Source organism: Nothoprocta perdicaria, unplaced genomic scaffold (genome assembly GCF_003342845.1).
Source record: "Nothoprocta perdicaria isolate Ctin4 unplaced genomic scaffold, notPer1 scaffold_311, whole genome shotgun sequence".
Classification (NCBI taxonomy): domain Eukaryota; kingdom Metazoa; phylum Chordata; class Aves; order Tinamiformes; family Tinamidae; genus Nothoprocta; species Nothoprocta perdicaria.
The window spans coordinates 121894-137459 of NW_020455546.1; the positions used below are offsets into that span (position 1 = coordinate 121894).

Consider the following 15566-nt stretch of genomic DNA (forward strand, 5'->3'; position numbering starts at 1 on the left):
TGTCTCGGGAGCAAAATAGAACCTTTATACGGAAACAAGGAAAACATGGTTAATAATAACACTTACTGCAATTATCGGAGCTTTATACATTTTTAATGAGAGCACACACAGCTAGCAGAATAATTTAATGAGCCGGCTGGCTTTTAGAGCCCTGATTTCACTGTGCTGAGGCACATTAACTTTCTTGCTGAGGAGGAGCCTCAGCAAGCTCTGCTGAGGAAGATTTATGTTCAGGGCTTTGGAGAGAAGGAAAAGGGTTTTTTTTTAGACAGAATCTACAGACAGAAGTCTGTAAAATTTCGAAAGGAATGAGGAAGTTTGTGGGGATTTTTTTTTTTTTTTTTTGAATTAGTGTTAGACTCTGGATACTGGGAGGGTCTGAGAACGTTGCCTCGTCATATGAGATCCTACAGATCCAGGAAAGCCAACTTTGCCTGCCTGCCATATGCACTGAGGTGCTCAGAACCTCTCAGGATCCCGTCTGAGTCGCTTCCTGAACTAACACACTGCGTTCAGCTGTGGTATAGGGGTACAAKAGGTACATATATGATATATTGCATAGCTTTTTTCTTTTTTTTTTTCCTTTTTAAAGCTACCTTTAGTGAAACAGCAAGAATATGTTGACTTATTTTTCCTGTAGAAACAGCAAGAAAATGTTGACTTATTTTCCTGTAGTGCCTATAAACCTTGCATATTAAATGTTTTTATTTAAATTGGATGTTGGATGGAAAAAAATAACTGTATGAATGGAGGAGGATTGAAGATGAGCATCTTAAAGAAGAAGCTAGATTAAAAGGATGTTTTTATCACTTAGAATAGTGAATTTTGAGGCATGTTTAAAGTTCATTTAGTTATTTATTTTTCTGGTAACAATCTAGAGTGGTTTTAAAGCATGGCATTAACTGGGTCCTTTCAGGGCAGCCTTTTCCCCCTCTCCCTTCGAGGACAAGACTCGGCTCAAAACTTCTGCCGCTTCTGGTGCCACCTTCCAGCTCCTCGGAGCGTGTCGCTGTCCGGACGCGCTCGGCTCCGGCTCCCGAGGCCTCCTGCTCGGTACCAACGTGGAGCAGGGGGCTTCGCACATCCTCAGCGCACCAACCATTTAGCTTTAAATGCTCAGCTCTTCCAAGGAAAAGCAGCCGTGGTGTCCTGAGAATTTCACCCCCTGCATCAGGATCACTTTGTGCGCTACAGCAGGATATAGGCCATTATTATTAAAACTCCTTTTCTTAAATGCCATGGGGTATGAATATGGGCGGTGTGCGTTTAACCCATTCACTGGCTATGCTTAAGGGCTAGTGTTTATGCAGAGTATGTGTTAAGGATGTGAAGCAAACACTGATCATGAGAAATGCCATTTTTTCAAGCTATAAGCTACTATTTTAATTTTCACAAATTAAACCATGCATGAAAACAGTTTTGAGGCAAAACTTGTCAATCTTTGGTTTTCAGACTATCAGATAATTTTTATTTTAACAGGCGGTTTCTCRTGTCACTGGGATGGCTATATGGCTATGCAGAACATTACCATCCCTGTCCCCACCTGACAGAAAGAAAATTTATATTCGTTACTCAGTGAAATAGATTTTATCAAAAGACCATGCAGAATATGCAATCAAGCAGACAAAAGGATAAAAAGAAAAAATCTTTCCTGCTCAACATATACTTTATATGGATAGTTAGGTGGGCTTTGGCCTCAGAAGATTGAGACAGAATTAAATACACAATATTTACATTTRCTTTGTGGTACTTGGTAGTAAAATTATTTCAGGCCAGGTAAAATTCTGGTACCTCTTTTTGTTCAGCGTAATATATTTTCTCCTTGATTGTTCTGTGGATTTAATCAGAGCTRTTTGTGCAGTAATATCTTACTGTGTGCAGCCTGTCTGTTTACAAGCAATAATTATGTTTATAATTAGTTTCTTCATTTTCCTAAATTAGCATTTACTAATAAGTTGCTCGTCCTGAAGGATAGTGTTGTGCTTATGGAATGTTTCATAAAATCAAACCAAGTTTTTCATTTGTAAGAATGCCTTTTATAGACAACTTGGGGAAAAAAAAAAACCCATACACTAGTATGATTTTGGGGAGCAAGGAAAATGGCGATTAATGTGATTTCGTTAGCTGATGCAGCTGATAGCTCACTTCTGTGAATTAATGATGTTCTTTTGTTCACAAGTATGTCAGGAATAGTCTTCACTATGTTTATTTGTTAAAAGCTCTGTAAAATGTAGTACCTTTTGTAGTACTCAGGGAGAAGAAGAAAGGATTGGTAGTGTTCAAATGAAGTTCCTCATTCATGAGAGCACAGATGGTTTTAATTTCTTGAATCTTTGGTTGGACACATTGCTGAGCTTAAACTTCAAAGATTAGCTATTAGTGATTTCTTGTTTTCTAGCATTATTAGAAATCCTTAGAAATCCCTAACTTCAGATATTTTTCTTTCTCTCTTTTAGGCAAGAAACACTTTTTTTTTTTTTTTTTTTTTCCTGAAGCCCAGTGATTTTAGCTAAAATACACATAGCTGTTGCACAATTGTGGCACAAGAGAGCACAATCAGTTGCTGTAGAACTTGTTAGTATGCATTTTCTTTTTATAAACATTTTTTTAGCCTTTGACTGTGCGACTCATTTGATATGTTGTGTTTAACACGATGTTTTACGGTTAGCTGGTGTGAAGCACTGCAGTGCAACTAACTTGTCTGCAAATGGGCGAAATTACAGCCTGAGGAAAATAAAACTCATTTTAAGGAAGGAAGGGGAAATAAARCTCATTTTAAGAGGGTGCCAATGCTGAAAACAAGCCCAAATAATAGTGGTATTAATTGCTAGTATAATTAAACTGATCTTCTTATACATTACTAGCAAATGCAGTGACAGTCCTTGGTTATTGATAAATGGAGTCCAAAGTCTCCTGTTAAAAACAAACTTTTCAGCTGTATGTGGGATAAAGGGTAGTTGAGAAGGGTGAAATGATGCATCTCCTTTCCAGAATCTGCCAACTTTTTAATTGTCCCCCCCATCTCTCTCTCTCTCTCTCTCTCTCTCTCTATATATATATAAGTATATATATATATTTATGTATTTAAAGAGGACTTATTAGAGAATCATATTCTCCCTTAGACAGCATTGGGAATGTCAAGTTCTGTTGTTACTAGCTTGTTATTAGTTGCTATTTTGAGCATACCAAACCGAAAAATTTTGGGGCTGTGAAAATGAAAGAATATTTCCAACGAAGCTTAAATGAAAAATACTTATAGCTAATACAAAGGCATAGCAATTATGTAAAGCGTCGTTTGTGCTAGTGGCTTTTATTAAAGCTGTTGAGAATTGCCAGCGTTGTGCAGAATTCATCGYGCTGCTTTGCAGAAGACCCACAGGACTCCTGGAGCTGCAAGTCTGGCATCGGATCCGTGCGCTCGTGATACCACCAGCCCTGCCAGTTAGGAGAGCTCAGGCCTAGTTCTGGTAAATATAGAAGGGAGAAATACAGAAATGTAAACACAGACTCACTTGCTTTCTCCTGCTTTTATGTATAAACATGCACAGACACAGATTTTTCTCTTTGTGATTTTGAGATACAAAAAAATACTTCCTAGTAAGAGAGTGGGAGAGTTTTAACAGTGCAATTCTTGCACGAAATAAAGCAGATGAAGCAGTAGGAACAGATGGTTCACATCAGAGTCTATTATTTTTTTCTTTTTTTAGATCAATAACTCAGAGATGTCTGAGTGGTTGATCAACACCAGTGCAAGAGCGTCTGGTGATCACACGCTGTTGAACTGCTACAGCCACGATGGCAATGGAGGTTCATATGTTGGTGAAAACCTCTTGTTCTGCAAGACAGTGTAGTCCTTCTATCAGTAAGCAGAGCTGTAAAATTCAGAAATATCAGAAATCTTTTCCGTATTTTATCATTTTGTGGAAGGGAGCTAAGGTTCAGTAGAAATATTCTCCCCTTTCTCCCCTTCCATCACTTCTGATGGTAACTTWAAAAAWTTTTTTTTTTTGTGATAGCTTCTAATAGGTGGGCCCAGTAAAAAATGTCTGTTTTCCTCTAGCGTTATCTCCTATCTAGGCATAATATTTCTTTCTTGGATTTTTTGAGGGCTTCCTCTTTCTTTACATGTTCTATTCTAAAGCTTTGTATATGCCAAATGGTGCAAAATCCCTTTTTTTCACCCTAGTTCTTGAATCTTTCCTCATTTTTGTGGTTCATACATACCGTAGGCACTGTTCTCAACTCACAGGCCGAAACCCACCTTAAATTATAAAGTGTCAAGATTTCCAGTTGTTTTCAAGAGCCCAGAATATGATTTTCGGTGGTGGATTTTGGTGTATTTGTTCTCTGCTTTAGAGCTTTCAGCCCGAGCTTCCTCTGAGAGACTCTTGGACGTTGGGGCAGGGGAAGAAATAGACTTGTAGAGTATCTAAGCCTACTTTTGGCCCAGCTTGCCTTACTCTTCCTTCCCGCTTTTCTCAGAGGGTTCACCCTCTGAGATGTTCTACCGACATCTCCTCAGCGCTGCCAGGGTCGCGGTCTGCAGGCGGCCCCCGCGCGGCCTCCTGAGGAGCCCGGGGCTGTGAGGAGAGCAGCGCGTTGGCCCWGCCGCCCTCCTGGCGGGGCCTAGAGGGGATCTACATGATCTAGAGGGGAGCAAAATCTGAAGTTTCCTTGCCATGGTGGGCAGGGCATGAAGAGCTTTGGAAGCGGCTGTATTGAAGTGTTTAGAAAGTCTTTTTTTTTTTTTTCCTTTTACCCTTTTTTGGCCTTCCTTTATTGCTCAGTACTCTGACTGTGCAGTGAGGCCTCTTTCAAAGGCTTTGGATCCATGGCCACAGCTCTTTGAAGTGGAAACGCCGGCAGAAGACGAGCGGGCAGCTTAATCCTCCATGTTACCACCTAAGTGGTAAGAAGCCACAACTTCCAATGTGGAAGGGAGGAGGACGGTTGAGCTTGACAGCAATACATGGAATTAAAATGGTTGGACTCTTTGGTAGAACATGAAAGATCTTCCTGCTCTGTCTTCTTCCTGCTCTGTATTTGTCCTTCCTTCTTTCCCTGGTTTCTTGAGGAGCAGAATGGCAAACCTGAAGGGCAGCAGAGGGTGGCCTGAGAACAAGTGCGTGTTTCTGAGCATTTTTGCCTCCCCAGTTTGCTGAATCATCCCAGTGGAGCACAATCACTTTTCCACTCTGCCATTSTCACAGCGAATCCTGTGTCCTGTAGTTCCATCAGGCCTGCCGCTTTGTCGTATCTGCAGGAGATGAGGCTGTGCCTTTGAGGTCTGAAGCAGTTTTTGGAGGGGTCTGTCTCTCCTCTGGCCCTGAAGAGGACTCAAGAGCCTGTGCTTTCCAGGCACCAGTGGCACCTTTAGGTAGCTCAAGATGGGTGGAAGACATTTCCCGTTTCTGAAATCTGCTTGCTTGAAATAGAAGATGAAAGTGTTTTTGCTCTCTAATGGCTGGGTCTTAGGACCAGGATGTCCCTATGGATCTGTAGTCAGCTGTAGCTGCAGAAGTAGGCTACGTGTAAGGAATTGCAGTCCTGGAGTTGAGAAGGAAAAGAGGTCGCTTGAGGACAGGAATATGTCAATTGATTGGCAAATGACTCTGGCTCCTAGTCTGGTCATCAGGGAGGGGAGACTTTTTGATGAGGAGTTTCTGTCTGAACCTATTTAATGATTTTGATGACTGTTAAATGTTCTGATTTTTCAGTGGAAAAATTGACGTTTTAAACCAATTTGTGTTTCTGGCCCTCAGCACATCACCCATCTCAAATCAATCACCTCACCATCACCTGCATAACCCACCTGAGTTGTTTGCCCTGAGCAGGAGTGGCTTATGTTTTCCTCCTGCATGTTTTCCTGAGTGGTAGTTCTCAGGCTACTCCTTATTTCTTAGTCACATTTACTGATCTTCATCGTTCTGTATGAATGTCATGTTCTTTCYGCTGTCAAAAGCCTTGCTGTCTCTGCATGTATGGCATCCCTTTCATAGCAACAATCACGCTGTTGGCCTCTCTTTCTTTTCKAGTTCTTCTATGATCTTTTTTGAGATGAGGCAGATGAGAACTTCATTTATGACACAAGATTTATGTGCTCCACAGCTTCATGTACTACTGTGTTTCTTGTCTGTTTTGCTGTCTGTTTTCTGTCAATAATTCCGAATGTTCTGCTACTTTTGTACTCTATCAGCTGTTGAGTATTTTGCTGAAGTTTCCGTAGAATTGCCCATAGTGTCTACAAGTTCTCTTTCCTGAGCAGTAGTGTCTTGTTGTGTATATATTAAAACATTTTAGGGGAAGGACAATATTTTGCCTATATYTATGTTAGATTTGTATGTCACTGATCATCTGGTATCCCTGGTATAATGAGATACTCTGTAACTCTTCACAGTTGGCTTGAGGTCTATGTTGTAAATATTTTGGTCTCATCTGCAAACTTTTTCATCGCTATGTTGCAAAGAGCAGAAGGGGAGGACTCTGTTGGTAGTCTTCCTTGTGCAAATTACAGCAGACTTCTAGAAGTAAAAGCATACTACTTAATGACGTGAATTTGGTGGGTTTGGATGCTTCGTAGAATTTGTTGGCCCCAAACTTCTACTCTAATTCTGTTCTTTATGCCATCTGCAAGTATTTTACACTTGTAGCTGCAGCTTTTAACCCAGTTTCTCTGAACAACCATAAGATTYGTAGCGCTGAGACTGCTGTCCCTCCAAATTCACGAGGATCAAGTCCCACAAAAATCATCAGGTTACAGAGAGAGAGGATTCATTTACTTTCTTTTTGTTAAATTTTAAAATCTTAGGTTTTGTATTTTCTAGCTTCACTCTGCAGTTGTAAGACCTGTACTTTTAAAAATATAAACTGAGACTTTTGTAAATATATCTGTAGGTGATATGGCTTTATGAAATGCACTCAGTGTTTTAAGGCTTCCAGTAAAATGGGTGAGYGTTAGCTCTGCTGCAGTAGAGTTGTGTAGGGGTTCCTTCAACTTGTGTGTTAACCTGTATTGATTCCCAGCACAAGAACTGTGATTTTCTGAAACTTAGATGAATTTAAAGAAAAATTAATAGCAATGTTCTGTTTCGTTATATGTGATAGACCACCACATATAACCAGAGATAACCACCTCAATCCTTTTGGCCTCTGACTACCAAAAAGTTAGTATCCTTTTCACCAAGGAGGACGGTACATGGTGATTTTTCATCTTTGATGTGCTTCATCTTGAAGGTAAAAATGACTGGCTTAAAATAGGCCTTCAGAAACAGCAGACTAGTTTCTACTGTTGTATGTTTCTACTGTGATTTAAAGATTCACACATTTATTTTTGTGCCTCTATTGATTCTGGTGCTGCAGCTACAAAATTTAGGTAATGTTGTACCCTGTGCATCAGCAGGATTGCTCTTTAAGCCAYCCTTACAGAGCTCACCAGTAAGGAAACCAGAAAACAAGGGACCTTAAATCATGGATTCCCACTGAACCTTACAAACTCATGATAATTAATGTTTAAAAAGATCTTTTAATGTGTAAATTGGGCAAACTTTGTATGAAATCCTGGAAGCCAACAACTGAAATACCACTCCCATCTTTTTATAGTTTCCTTTTTTGTGTGTCTTTTCAGAGTATGATAGTGCTTTTTTTGGTAGTGGACAGGCTGTTTTGTTGAGTAAAGTGGTACTGTGGTTACTACTATTGCAGATGATGGACAGAGGGATAAATGTAGGGAAAGGGCTTTGAAATAGGTCTTCAGGATTTTGAGACTTTGTATTGTAACAAATTGGAAAGCCAAATATTGGTAATTTTTGCAGCCCAAAATGTTGCCTGGGATTGCTTGAGGGTATAATTTTGGATGCGAATGACTTGCCTGGCTTGGGTTTTTTGTTGCTCTGGTTTGATTTTCCATGTTACTTACTGTTAGTCCTGGGAATAATGAAGGAAATGAAAAGAACTCCTACCAAGTGTTGTAGGCCAGTGTGTGTATCTAGGCTGAAGGTTAGAAAAGATAAAATCTCGGATTTACAAGCTAGGCAAATATTGCATAAAAATGAGGCATATTCAACATAGAAATCTGTTAAGTCATTTTTACGAAGTTCGTTTCTGGAGTAGAAACATATTTAAGCAAAACAGCAACAATTTTTTTTTTAATGTTCCCAAATACACAATATTTGATCCCTGAACAAAATTTTTGGTGTTCCTGGACTGAATTATTTTCTTGCACTACCTGGTAATCCCCAAGGTCTTTTAGCACAGGACTTTTTTTTCTTTAAGGAAAGAAGTATGAGGAAAAAACAGACATTATCTTTTAAAAATAGTGCTGTCAGTCACAATGAGATTTATGCAGGGTTAAAGCAAGTTTTAAAATTTGAACTTAACACAATTTATTCAAGAGGAATAAAAATGGTGTAGTGTAAAACAAAACATGGATTCAAATGCCCATCTAGGACTAAGCCTGAAGTACAGCAAAAAAAAGTCAAGCTTTTAAAAGGACGAAACTGTGACTTATTTTAACAGTCCAAGTTTTATATTGAGGTATGAGTGGCAACCCCTGTGTTGCCCAAAGCCAGCTGGATTGACTTACTGTCACAAGCRTCTCCATTGCACCAGGAACATGCCTAACATCAGGCTGTGCTCAGCAGCACTGCTAGCCCCAGCAGGGCAGATAAATCTCTACTGTTATAGGTAAGTGGAGATTGTAGGAAAAGCCCTGGAAAAAATAATCTGTCAAAACACTTCTGTAGYTAAGTGAAATTTTCACTGAACTAGTATTGTACCTCCTTGTTTTGGGCAGATGAAAGAACTCTGTTTCAACTTTCATACTGAATTCCTGTTTATAACTTATGCCAGAATGAATGCCTACTTGTCTAGGATAATATTTAAGTTACAATAAAGTGATTCAACTGAGTGTAAATAAAATGGTCAGGCGGAATTGCTACAGTATTGCTAAAATTCGTTTTCCCTGATAATTTGACCTTCCWGCTTTGGGGAAGCACTGAGATCCAGGAATTCTCTTCAGGAAAGTTTTCAGCAAGCCCTAGCGAGAGTGTGACAGACTTTTCTTCCTAATGCAGTCTTTCCTTATGAACRCATTAAAATAGAGTGGAATAGTCATCTAAAATGTTGGGAAAAGTTTACAGGTTGTTGATTTGAGTTGGTGACATGCCCCTGTGTGGAACTGAGGAATCCTACAACTGACACTGCCTAATTCAGTTAAATAATGTCCCCGAGGTGACTATTGCTTCACGAGTCCAATGTCTTGGAACCAAAATGAAATGTCTTGGAACATGAGGCCAACATCTTGGAACAGAAATGAAGACTTTCTGCATTGAAGTTGCTCTTCTAATATTCTGGCAGGTTTTTTGGTTGTTATTTTTCTTTCAAGAAATCTGCGTGTGGGTTATATCTGCTTTTCCTGTTATAGGCGGCTGGACAGTAGTTCTGCTTCTTGCATGTGGCAGAAAAATAGGTATGAGCTCAGTTAGGTTATTGCTATAAGCGGATAAGCCTTCGGAGTTGGTTCCTAAGCATCTTCTTTTTGTTTTAAGTGATCTGTCTCCCATTATTTCTTCAAAAATATATTATTTTTTTTTGAAATGAAAATGGGTTAAAAAAGTATTTTTCTTTTTGTATTTTGTGGCAACAAAGCAGTGGTGAGCTTCTTGGACCAAGGGCGATATATATTTGAAAAATTAAAACAACAGATGAATATGACCCATTTTTTAGCATGTCACTGCTTCTTTGTCAGGTTGCAAGCAGAAAGGAAGTTCAGTGGCAGTGCTGCACATCCAAAGTAGGATTCTTTATCCTAGAGATGAGGAAAATCTTTGCTCTGGTACGTTGCATCTGCAGGCAGTCCACCTGCACTAATTCCACTAATACCAGTCTAAGCCATTCCTTTTGGTTCCAGAATTACACAGAAATTTTCAAGATTTCATGGAAAACAGATTTTCACCAGAATTTGCAATTTTAGTGGTCAACTCCCCTTTGAGAAAGGACATTCTCCTTATTTGTCATTATAAAAACATTATTTTTGAGGAAGATAATAGTTTTCCTGAAATCATGATAGATGTTTGTCAACAAAACAGAGGTTCATGCAGTGCAGATCTGTTGTATTCCAGAGACAAGGTTTCCAGTATGTATCATCTAATACAGCATGAGTAGCCGCAGAAGTTGTAGTGGTTTCGTGTGGACAAATAAATGACATGAAATTTTGAAATAAAAAACTCTCTTACTGTCATCTCCACACTGGCAAGGCATGATTGGATATTTTCTAGATTCATCCTGGAAGACCAATTAAAAAAAAATGAGGGGGAGAATGTCTTTCTGTTTCAAAGAAAAGAGCAGATTATTTTCGGAAAAGACCAATCAACCTGCTTAATACCTATTTTTTAGATATTTTTGACATACAAAAAAAYCTCCATATTAAAACATAAAATTTTGTTTTTTTGCTTGACTAGAAAAGGGCTTTGAAGATGGCTTTTAGTAAAACATATATTCTTGTCATAGAACACTTGCTGTCTGAATGTTAGCAGAAGAGTTTTCAGACCTTAAAGAAGATGCAAGGGAATTCCAGGTGAAGATACTTGCTCAGTGACAGTCTCAACAACCTGACATTCCCRGACTAAGCTAAAGCTAGGTTACTGCACTGTCTTTTTAACTATGTTCTCGCAGAAATAATATATATAATATGTATCTAAAATTTATAGATATAAATATACAAGTTCTTCTTCCACGTGTGCTTTTAATCTGACTGCCCAGCATGTCCCATAAGGTAGGTAAGAAGCGGGAAGCTGGAGCGTGTTGCACTGATGATGGTTAAAGGTAGGGGTGTGTGGCACGGGTGTTGCGCGGGCACCGCTGCGGAAAGGGCAGCTCARTCCTGGTGGTAAAGCAGGCCTGGTGGAGCCTCCCATGGGCAAACCCTTGGGAGGCCCCTGCTGCTCTTGCCTTGTGGTTGCGTATGCTTCCTGTGCTGCTCCATATTTATTTTATTTTATTTTTCCTCCAAGTTCCACCTTTGCTGGAGGCAAAGAGGGGGAGGCCTCTGTCTTCTTTAACCCCTTCAAGCAAGCCAGTAACAACACCGATTTGGCCAAGGAATTTTTTAGCCAGTCATTTTGTAACCGAGTTATCACTTGGAGGTTCAGACAAAGCTGCAAACAGCACAAGTCCTGAAGTGCTGCCTTCATATCCGCTCTGGTCTCCCGTGGGACGAGCCTTTTGTCAACAACCAAAGAACAGCCTGGCTCCCTCCTAGCACCCCGGCCCCCGTGCACAGGCTGATGAAAGCCTCTTCTAATAGAGCAATATTCAAAAAGGCACTTGGGCAAATCCATGGAAGAAAAATCCAGCGAGACCTGTTAAACACAAAGACATCAGTCTTAGATCACTGGAGGCTGGGAAAATATTCACCGAAATTATCCCCCTCTGCTTGCTCCCTTCTTGGGTTCTTCTGCAGGCCTCTGACAGCAGCTGCTGCTGGAGATGGGGTGTTGGGCGAGCTGCTCCATCGGGCTGGCCCGTGGGAGGTATTTCAGCATGCCAATGGTGCAAAGGGCACAAAAACGCACGTGCCCCACCTCKCAACTCCGCTGCTCCTGGGCTTTTGTGGCAGGAGTCTATTTCTTTATCAGAATGGATTTAGTGCTTAAGACACAGTYAGAGTTAATAGCATTAGGTAGTTGTCTTGCTGCCCGCTCTTCAGGAGCTTTGTTTGGACATGCCGTGCAACTGTCCAGAGCTGGGTAATTTCCTAGGATATATTATTAGCACTCTTATTGACGGTCTTGACCGTGTTTTCAGTTTGCTAGTCTAACATGTCTTAATTTCCATGGCATTTTGGTTTATGCAGAGCTGTCCCTTGCTTTCACGGAGACAGAACACTGTTTGTCACGTAAATAAAAGCCTTTGTAAGGATTCTCTTTCCTAGGCTTAGTGTAAAGCTGGAGTGGAGAAAATAGGGAATTGGCAGCYGCCTAAGCCCTTTTAAGTTGTGCTCCTTTGTAGTAGCAGGTTGTTTGTCCTTTGGCAGGCGAAAACAGACACTTCATGCGTGCATGCTTGCCACGAACATGCCCAGGACTATAAAGAATTTAGAGCACATAAACTCATTTTGGTGTAAATAGTTTTAGACCCCTGAAAAATGAAATGCATGTGCACAGCTGGGGGAGAGCAGAACCTCCCCGTGCACAGGGGTACCCCCTCCGCAGGGAGCTGGGCTTGATTAATCGCTGCTACCTGGCACGCTCTGCCAGAAGCAAAACGTTAGKGTCCACAAGAGGCCAAGTGGGACGTCACGGCTGCTGGGGATGATTAACTRTGTTCACACAGGCACAATAACAAAAAGGACTTCGGCCCTCTTGCCAGGGTGGGAGCAGAATTTTATATATGAAATTCATAAACTCTGAGAATTATATCAGATTTCTTTGTACTTGAGAACTAGGAATGTTTAAGTTACAGAATAAGAGGCAGACCAAAAAAAAAAAAAAAATAGTAGAGGTGGAGCAGGAAGAAAATTATTGTAAAAGCCAAAAAAATGTTTGCTAGAAGAAGAAAAATCTGTTTTCCGCGATCATGTTTTAACTGAAGTCTAATGAGCATTCATTTTATCAGCACGCTTTCGAAGCACAGGGACATTGGAAAATTCTCCTGTGGGTTCCAGCCATGTATAGAGCTCAACTTGAGGAACATTTCAGGGTCCATTACGAGGATGCAGATGAGTGGCTGGAAAGGCCCTGAGCTGAGCCTGGCGCTCCGTGGTTGGCCATGCGCTTTCCCCACCTGCTTCCCAGAGGACAAAGGACATTAGTGCTATTATRTCGTAAAGCCAGCTTTAAAGTAAACCGATAGATTTTCTTAATAAGCTCATTGCCATCCTGTAAATAGCACGGAACATACTGAAAAACCTGGACCTCGGGTGAGAGCGGCAAAAGGATCCACGTATCAGATCAGGGCTCCTGGCAAGGAGAATGCGGCTCGTTTAGCAAAACTGATTATTTGTAGGTCAGGCTGAGTTCAAAGAAAACACACCTGTATTTTCTGACCTGTCCCTGGGCTTCTGTCAGCTTAACTAAACTAGTTAGGATTGGCTTGCAGTAAATTCTTCATTGGAATTATACTTGACTAAAGTGTCCATCTCTGGTTGTATAACAAAGGTGTCGCAATAGTTATCTCTTAAGTTAGGCAAATAAGTAACAGGCCTTTTTACCCTGTATGTCCAGAGACCTGACTTCAGTAGAGTTCAGGTCATATTAATAAAAACTCCAAGAATAAAATTCTAGTATTTATGGCTACTGCCCTGTTTTTCAAGCTACTCCGCTACTGTTCTAATAGAATTGTTCTGTTTTCTTCCTCAATTGAGCAGACATGGTTTATTCAATGAAAAATGAAGTCTGCTTTCAGCCTTAAAAATAAATAAATAAATAAATGGTTAAATAACGGATCAAAATTTTCATTTTTAATCTATCAAAGAGAATATTTTCTGCTATAAATGAATACTTTTTCCTAAGAATGTTACGGTTTTCCATCACATTTTCCATTGAAAGAGCAGAGGATGTTTCCTGGAAGTCTTTTATGTTTTCTTTTGTTTCTTGAATACATTTTTTGTTGTTTGTTTGTTTGTTTTTCTGTGATATCCCAGTTTTCTTTAGTCTTTGTCTTGGGGCACATCATCTTATTCCCCATCTGAGGTCATTATTTTTGTGACTTCGTAATAGTTAGACAGGTAGGGGCCTCATTCTGTTTTTAATACTCAAACTGAAGGGTTTGGGCTAGAGGATCTCTATGGGCCCCTTCCAACCTCAGCCATTCTCTGAACTTCACTGAACTATGTAAAAAGCCATGATTAAACTCTACCATACGCTGCCGGGTTTTATCAAATATTCTAATATTAGGCTATGTATAAAAATATGCATGGGAGGTTACGAATTGGTTCAGTGGAAGGATACAAGCTGGCATTGTACTTGTTGACAAAGGATACCTCAGTTTTGTCATATCACTTTCTGGTCTCCATTTCCTAATCTGGTGGGCAGATGAAGTGAGAAAAGCTCATCTACCACAGAGAAATCTTCTTGCATGGTCAGTCTTTAAGAATGTACCTTATTCAAATGTGATTAACAACCATGCCGACTGTCATATTATTTGTCTGCAAAATAACTTTTTTTCCATCCACTTCAGCATCTTTTGAAATAAGATCCTCTCTGTATTGGTTAGCAGGGGATTTTGCAGTGAGGCTTTTAATAGTGTGAGATGACTCAGAGTCAGCCTTGCTTTCCAGGGAGAGGGAGTGGTTTGGGTGAGTTTAGGTTATTCCACAGATTCATCACGTTATAGGAGGGAGCGGCAGAGAAGACGTGCCACAGAGAAGGGGCAGCCCGAGCAGAATGGAGGTTCAGTCCATGGATTCATGGCCTTTAGCCTCAGGCCCTCCCACACCAGCAAGGTCAGTAGTGTTGGGAGAAGCATGGAGGAGGAGCAGCCCTGGAAGCTGCCTCCTTGTCAGCGATGTGAAGATGCCGCAGGGAGCACAGCACGTTGGCTCATAGTCACATTGGGAGCTGCTGTGTTTTGTCCCACCTTGCCTGTTACACTACCATGCCAAGCAAGSTTGCTCACTCGGAGCTAGTAACCATGAATGGGAGGGAATGGCTAAACTGAGAGTTCAGGTTATGCTCAGACCCAGATGAAGGCTCCTGAGGACCTAATGCCATTGGTGAGATTATCTGATGTGGAGCATGTGGATGCTGGGCCTTGAGGCTGGCAGTTCTTACAGCTGAGAACATCCAACACTTTTCAGTGAGATGATTTTGGGCCCCTTAAACACGATACTGTGTTTTTGAATAAGCCAACACTCTGAAAAGTCACACATGGTATGTTGGAAAACTTAAGTTCTGAAGATGTTCTGGTGGCGTTGAGCATCCAGCACACTGGAGCAGTTTGCTCCAACAGGGATTTTGTGTGACTGTACTGAGTAGATGACCTAAAGTACAAGGCTGCATAACTGCTTGAGGATTTACACCTTCTGCGCTGCAAAGTGCACGCAGGATTTCTTGTCTGCCTGGGCTCGTAAAGCGTAGTGCAGGGGGAGATGGTTACTAGATAAGCTGGCTTGATGTTCTCCTGTATTGGAGCCCATCCCAGTTTACCTGTTCTGGAGAATGGCTGTGAAACCCATGCCAAAATCTGTCTCACTCCCTGCACTCCACCCAGAGAAGAGCTGCTGCAACCACTTGCAGCATGAGTTTGGGCAGCAGGCCCTGCTAGGGACCCAAGGGAAGGTCAGCATGGTTTCACCACGCAGTGGGATGGGGTTTTTGTGTCGTTTTCATCCCTTGGTTTTAAAGCRGACCACTGTAAAGAGAAGAGCTTGCTCGGTATATTTAGCAAACCTTTTCTGGTACACTGGTTACTTTAAATATATGCAGCCATTTTTAAGTACAACTGAGGATTTTGTAACTTTTGGTTCTTATTTTCAGCATGTTATATATATTATAAAAGAAAAATTAAATGGATCGTGTTGATAAAGTCTGACAGTAGGATCAATAAGTAGAGCTCCAGTCTCTTATTGA

General features: G+C 40.8%; 1 long non-coding RNA gene across 1 annotated transcript in view; it reads left to right on the plus strand.

Moving 5' to 3' along the window:
* Window positions 1–15566, plus strand: part of LOC112950222 — a 39080-nt gene that overhangs the window by 18910 nt on the left and 4604 nt on the right. The gene's annotated exons all lie outside the window — the stretch shown is intronic.